Source organism: Jaculus jaculus, chromosome 19 (assembly GCF_020740685.1).
Source record: "Jaculus jaculus isolate mJacJac1 chromosome 19, mJacJac1.mat.Y.cur, whole genome shotgun sequence".
Taxonomy (NCBI): domain Eukaryota; kingdom Metazoa; phylum Chordata; class Mammalia; order Rodentia; family Dipodidae; genus Jaculus; species Jaculus jaculus.
The window spans coordinates 40,653,410-40,661,199 of NC_059120.1; the positions used below are offsets into that span (position 1 = coordinate 40,653,410).

At 46.1% G+C, this 7,790-nt stretch overlaps 1 pseudogene; it reads left to right on the forward strand.

The window, feature by feature from the left end:
• Nucleotides 1-399: 399 nt before the first annotated feature.
• LOC123455971 lies at nucleotides 400-897 on the forward strand (annotated as a pseudogene).
• The last annotated feature ends 6,893 nt before the right edge of the window (nucleotides 898-7,790 follow it).

The following is a 7,790-nucleotide window of genomic DNA, read 5'->3' on the forward strand; positions in this document are numbered from 1 at the left end:
GTGGGTATTTTCACACCGCAAAACAAGGAAAGGCTGTAATTCAGCCTTCTCGGAGAACCGGCTCACCAGCAGTCCATGGAGCCGTCCTCATTTTGGGCTGTCTGTGGCGAGAGAGGTGGCAGCCTGAGGGAAGCTTAGGCCTTTGTCCTTGGCTCTGGCTGGGACAGAGGTATTCCTGGCCTGACTGTGGAGAACAGCTTCCTTGGAGGGCAGGAAAATTGCTATTGAAAAGTAAATGATTATAGAAGGCTTCATTCTGCCACGTGAGGCAGAACTGTGGCCAAGCTTCTTAGCAGGTCCACAGCTCCAGGACAATGGAGATATAGCTCAGTGACTACCACAGTGAAAAACCTCAGGAGGGGCCGGGTAGGCCCAGGCTCCAGACACCTCCTTGTGCAAATGGAAGGTGAAGCCAGCGGCGGAGAGTCGAGCCAGACTTGCTTTGCCACAGCAGACTTCTCTGGTTATGCAAAAGAGACCGAGATAGCCATGGATCCACTAGTCCGGGGAGCCCAGAGCACCCCTAAAGACATTCCTCCTCATGGCGAGGGCCCATGTTCTGAAGAGGAAGAGGCTTTGCTGTGGAGGAAGAAGAGGCTGATGGGGAACCGAATGCGTGGGGGATGCCAGGAGCAACACACTGCCCACTTAGGGAACAGGCTGCTGATCTTTTTAACGAGGGCTGGGGACTTGGAGTTGAAAGCAGACCAAGGGAGTCCTTATGATGCAGACGACATTCAGGGGAGCATTTCTCAGAAAGAGATCCAACCTTGGGTGTGCTGTGTCCCTCAAGGAGACATGATATATGATCCCAGTTGGCATCATCCACCTTCACTGATACCCCGTTATTCCAAGATGGTCTTTGAAACAGGACAGTTTGATGATGCCAGAGATTGAAGGTGGCACTTTCTGCCTGGTGGGTAGTTGTGCCGTCCAGATCAAGGACTTATTTCCTGGTTTTGAGGTGAAATATCTTAACCAAGACAGTTTGTACAGTGGTTCCTGGGTATGATCTATGCAGACTGGTGTTAACCAAAGTCACACTGCTTTGTTAGTGAACCCCTTGAAATGTCAGTGCTTGTGTCTGTCAGAGGAGTTCTGTTCTTCTTAAATAAAAGTAGGGGAAAAAAGCTCATTTAGATATTTTTGTCAGTCAACATAAATTCCTTTCCTGGTTCTCCTCTCTCTCTCTCTCTCTGTGTGTACACACACATATAATCTTCTCTACTATATCTTTGCTTCCTTACTGCTCACTTCTTTCATGAAGAAAAAAAGTGGCTTTGTAATCACAGACTCCCCATCTATTGATGTTTAAGCCTGTCACTTGCATTTAACATCTGACGGCATGCACAGTGATGTAAAAGGTGGACTCATGCCCACTTACCAATGTGACCGATGGGACAGGAAAACGTCCTCAAATGGCCACCCAGGGGGCTTTTGCATGCCGAGGCCCCCAGTGGGGAACACGAAGTTCTAGTCACCTGTGCACCCTCTGGGAAACGCCTCGCTTTTTGTTTTTGTTTGGTGAGCGGGCGTGTGTTTGTGAGCATGCGCATGTGTTAAGCATGGATGTATGAGTGTTCATATGTGTGTGGGCATATGTGTTTGTACAGGGGACAGATCTGTGTGTATATATGCGTATGTGGAGGCCAGAGGCTAGATGTCATCCTCCATCACTTTCCATCTCATTTTTTATTTTTTTCCTTTTTTTTTTTTGTTTTTTTGTTTTTTTGAGGTAGGGTCTCACTCTAGCCCAGGCTGACCTGGAATTCACTATGGAGTCTCAGGGTGGCCTCGAACTCATGGCATTCCTCCTACCTCTGCCTCCCGAGTGCTGGGATTAAAGGCGCATGCCACCACGCCAGGCTTCATTTTTTATTTTTTTGACACAAGACTTCTCACCCAACCCTGAACGTGTCTGCTCAGCTAGGTCACATGGCCAGTAAGCCCTGGGGACCCGCCTGGCTCTACTTCTTCAGCACTAGGGTTTCAGGAGTGCACCATCGTGCCCAGCTTTCCATGGGTGCTGGGGATCTGAACTCAGGTCCTCTGCTCGTGTGGCAAGCCCTTTATCCACTGAGCCATCCCCAGCCCACCAGAGGTCTCTCAGGAAAGTTGGACAGTAGCCTAGTGGTGAGTATGAGACAGTCAAGCCTGTTTCCTGGTCCATCGCTATCACAGTGCCCACTGAAACACTCTGAGAGAATATAGACCCTCCCCAGCCCCCAACACATGGAGGTAAGCTTTAGAGGGTCAGTCTAGAAAGAGACATCCGGAGCTACGAATCTAATACTGAGAACAGACCCAAGGTGGGTCATGTAACTGCTATTAACCACCGTGAATGGCTCAGCTGACGAATGCCAGCAACGTGTGAAGGCTTGATAATCGCCCGCTCATTCCAGGGTGAATGCGACGCCCTTGTTCCCGTGCAAGTATTTATTTGTATGAGATTAGATTTGACGGAGGAATGCGTCTCCCTTTTCTAAATTATTAACTTCTAATAAAAGGTTATAGCCAAATTCCCTGACAAGTTCATGTGGGGAAATAAACTAGCATCTTTTCACACAGCTGCCATGCATCTCCCACTGTTGAGGAGAAAGCAAAAGAAAAAGAACTGAGATTGTGATCAGTTTGCTGGGCTCTTTCTCTGGCCATTGGCTTTCCTGCTTGGGGTATTTCTCTTGGGTTGTGCTTAGCTGCCCTCGACTGACAAATGCAGCTTTCTGGATATTTCCAAACATCTTAGGGTCAGCTCTGGGCCACCTTTCTGGCAGAGCTGCCATTGTGGGTAGATTATGAGAGAGGGGATTTCCGATGGTGATGCGGCTTGTGGTTTGGCAGTGTGTCAGTCAGCCTGTCTGTCAGTCAGTCAACAAGTCTTCATTTATCTCAGTGGGTGCGGAATGGCTATTAGATTACTGGGACACATGGTCTCCCTGTCTAGTCTCCCTCCCTCACACCATCCCACACACAACTGCCACACTAACTTTCTCAGACAGTTCTGATCCTGTTCAACTCCTGCTCGCACATGGTTAGTGACTCCCCATCCTCTCCAGGAGACGCAAGCTTCGCCTGGCGTCCTGAGGTGCCGTGTTCCAAGCCATCTTGAAGCTTTCACCTTCATAGCTGATGAAACTACTTGCTATCAATTTTTGTTTTAAATTTTACTTATTTATTTGAGAGAGAAAGAGGCAGATAGAGAGAGAATGGGTGTACCAGGGCCTCCAGCCGCTACAAACAAACTCCAGACACATGCGCCACCTTGTGCATCTGGCTTTCCTGGGTACTTGGGAATTGAACCTGGGTCCTTTAGCTTTGCAGGCAAATGCTTGATCACTAAGCCATCCCTCCAGCCCTCTTTGCTGTCTTTTTGACGCAGCTTACAACTTCCCATCTCCATGCCCTTGTGTGCTCTGTCTTGTTCTGAACTGACCTCGATGTTCACAGTTTCTTCTGACCCTCTCAGATCTCACTAAGTCATCTTCTCTGGCTACCCATGCCAGGAAACACCTACAGGACTGGGCAGAGCTCCTTGTGCCTCATTTCTGGCTCATCAGTTTTCACCTTGCTGCTCAGAGATCTGTGAGGCAGGAGAGGATGCGGTGAAAGCAGTGGTTACGATGCTTCTCTGACCCTCTGACTCTCAATATCCTTTCAGACTTTTCCCAATTTTTTTAAAACAATTTTTATTGACAACTTTTATTGTCTATACTAACAGACCATGATAATTCCCTTACCTCCCACACTTTCCCCTTCACAACTCTGCTCTCCATCATATCCCCGCCCCCTCTCCATTATTTATTTTGGTGTCATCATCTTTTTCTCCTATTATGCGGGTCTTGTGAAGGTATGGCTAGGCACTGGGAAGCTGTGGATATCGAGGCCAATTTCTGTTTGGACAGTTGCATTGTAAAGAGTGGTACCCTTCCTTTGGCTCTTACATTCTTTCTGCCCCTCTTCCGTAATGGACAATGAGCCTTGGAGGGTGTGATAGAGATGTTTCAGTGCTGGACACTCCTCCATCCCTTCTTCTCAGCACTGTGTTGCCTTTGAGGTCATCCCAGTGGTCATCGCCATCTGAAAAGAGAAGCTTCTCTAACCAGAAGTGAGAGTAGCATTAATGTATGAATATGAACATTAAGTGTGGTGCTCTCAGGGCAGTTTGACAAGAATAATATATATCTTTAGCCAGACCAGAGCAGGCTTTAGACCCCTAAGGCTCATGACCTCCCCTGCATAGCCTTTTGAATAGGTTTTCAGTACCAGGCATGTACTCCCTCCCATATAGCAGGCCTCCAGTCCAACTAGAGCCACATTTTATTATGACTATAAATATTAAATTACTATTAATAAATTAACAAATATTACTAATAAATATTAATATTAACAAATGTTATATATAAATATTAAGATGAAAGAAGTTCAGTGAACTCCAGGCAAAATAAACATAGCCAAATCATATGAACCTAAACACTGTATTTCTTGGGAGTAGATACATATATGTGATAAACAATAAAGACCAAGAACAAGATTTACCAGAATTCTGGATAGTGGTTATGCATGAAAGGATAGAAGAAAGCTTTAAATGTACTAGTAAAATTACCTAATTTATCTAAAGGTTAAATATGTATTTATTGTTCTTTAACTTGAATATATACAATTTTTGCACAAGTCATAGATATGCAAATAGAAAATTAGTTACTAAAGTTCATCCATTCTTGTGCTGTTACTTATAGCACAGGCCCTATATAACAACATTTCTAATAACATCCCCCCTCCATTAAACCCTAACATCTACAAAGACAAGGGCCTGGCTTGGCCACCATTGTCCACTCTGTTTCCTCTTTATGGCCATTCCTTGAAGTGATGGATGGCCAACTGGACTGCTCATCTTGTGTCCCAACATAAAGCAATCTGGGCTTCTGGCCTGACCTGCAGAGTGTGTTTGAGCCAGGTGTCGGGACAACAGTTGGAGATGATTAAGTCCAAGAGAGCTTGCTCCACGGGAGGGACCTGGCAGCTAGTAATGAAAGAGATTTTTCAGCACCCCAGATCTCCGTCTGCTGGAGCCAGTGACTTCATAAGGGAATTCTTTGGGCCAAAGTTTCTTTTCTTGAATTTAAGACTTCATTGTAATGGGTAAGAGAGGAAAGAAAAGATGGGTGAAAGAGAAAGAAGGAGAGGGAGAGGTGTGTGCACACCAGAGAAACATCGAGAGGGCCCAAGAGAATGAGAGAGGGAGAGATGGAGGGATATAGAGGGGAAGGGGAATAGAAGAGGGGTGTGCGCTCAGAGAGTAAGACATCCAAAAGGGCTGTATTTTTTTTAAAGTAATGTCCATTCTGAGTTTGGACAAAGGATATCTAGATGCTTTCTACTGGGTATGCTGGAGCCATCAGTGACCTAGCCACATGCCCGTACGGGATGCAGGCAGTGGAACAGTAGGGGAGAGCAGAACAGCCAAGGCGGCGTGTCTTCTCCAGAGACCCAGGGGGAGTCTGAGCCTTCCGAGCTCTTTGGCAGCACTAAGCACATTCAGAATTCTTGTCCATGGTTTCTCGGCTCCACATCAGAGGAAGAATATCTTCATGTATCTCTGAAGCCTTCATGGCCAGCACAGGGCACACCCAAGATACCTGCCCAGAAGCAGGAGGCATGGCTGGCGCCCTTAGTCCTTCAGGACGGACTCAGGTATCTCTTCAAGAAGTCTTTTCCTCCTCGGTGCATCCTGTCGTCCCTGTGCTCCCTCCCCTGGTCCCCACAGGCTTGCTGCTGGTTGTGGATGTGAGCAGGCCTTCTCTTCCAAGGGCTTGCCAGGGCTCTCTCTTCCTGGAACAGCCTTTCCTCCACCTGCTGCTCTGTTTATCTCCACACTGGAGGGGTCACTAGATGTTGGATTATTGCTGGAGTCAAAGATCGTCCAAATGACAAATTTTAACAAATGGGTAGAATTATTGTTGCTACTTTATGAGGGTAGTTTGAAGGATTAAATGGCTTAATATTTTACAATTTTATGTATCTGCAAGGAGAGAGGAGAGAAGAGATAGAGAGAGAGAAAATGGGCATGTCAGGACCTCTTTCTGCTGCAAATGAACTCTAGACGCATATGCCATTTTGTGCATCTGGCTTTAGGTAGGTCCTGGGGAATCAAACACAGGCTGTTATGCTTTGCAAGCAAGTGCCTTAACTGCTGAGCCATCTCTCCAGCACTTAATCTTTTTGACATGATTACAATATGGTTTAGTAGGTAGCAATTACCACGAAAGTTTTATCTGCCATTATTATTATTTTTTTTAAATCAAGCCAGAGATCTGGTGGTCCATGCCTGTAATCCCAGCACTTGCGAGTCAATGGAGGGAGGATCAGGATTGTGAGATCGTTTTCAGTTACAGAGAAAGTTTGAGGCCAGCCTGGGATACCTGAAGCCACGTCTCAAAAAACACTGTTGGAATATAGACCTGGCACTCAGACATTGAAGACTCTGGCTCTGTTCAAAGAGAGAGGATTTTGGTGGGATTTCCTTTAGTGATACTGGCCACTCTTCAGTGGGAGATTTTCAGATGGCCAATGGCAGAAGCTTGCAGGATAAAAGAAATGCCTTACTTTTATAACCTTTTAAGGGGAATGGTCTCCTGGTAGAGAGAAGACCGTGCTATGTTGTAGACAGGAATGAGGTTGCTAGTGCTGGGGACTAGGAGAAGGCACTGGATAGGTCACATCACAAATCAGGGTTTTATCTGGTCCTGTTATCCCACACAGACTGTCTGCTTTCTCTGTCAGAGCACCCGGGGTGAGAGGAATGCCAGGGGGCGTGGGCACTTGTATCTTTAGGACTAGATTATGTCCTTTCCAACCGAGTCAGAATTTAAATAAATAAAGCCGCGGCACTATCAGTATACCGTGAGCGAAATTCAGTAAAGTCTATCTGCAAGCTAGATAAAATAATTCCAACTCTAAGGGTCTATAATAACAGCAGTGACATCTAGATGTCCAGATTTCCCAGCAAACCCTCATCCATGGTTGAAAGCAGCTACATGTTAAGTTAACTGCCTCATTTTGACTCTTTTTCTTTTCTTTTCTTTCTTTCTTTCTTTTTTTTTTTTTTTTTTTCCGAGGTCAGGTCTCATTGTAGCCCAGGCTGATCTGGAATTCACTGTGCAATCCACTTACCTCTACCTCCTGAGTGCTGGGACTAAAGGAGTGTGCCACCACGCCCGGCTCATTTTGACTCTTGATGTACAGTTTTTCTATCTTAAGGCATAAAAAAATGAAATCTGTGGAGGCCCAATGACTTCCTCAGAGTGACCGGAACCAGGGTCTTCTGATGCCTAGTCTAATTTTCTTAAAGACTGTCGCCCTCCCCACCAGTCTATGATTTAGTCAGAAGACTCATGCTGCTACACTGAGACATTTGGATCCTGATCCTCAGCGGAAGAAGTGGGGAGCCACGGCGGATCAGTCATGACCTGTTGCGTCCTAAGGACGTGGACTGCATTCCACAGCCTTGATCTCAGAGCTTCTAGACCAAAGGTGGGCAGGGCACTACGGTGCATGTGTGGGGGCCATCTGTTCTGTAGTCTCCTTCCAGAAACACTGGAGGCCAGATTGCTTGCTTTCTACCTTCCAGGTGGCAGTAGTGTGTGTGAACTCCAAGAATTGTAACTCACTCCACTATGAGTCTAATGAACATTAATTAGGTAGGCATATTTGCAGCAGAAATCCCTAAACAAATCAATGATGTATTGTCTAATCATGCATGTCAAAGCCAAATAGAAATGTTTTGGGATCTT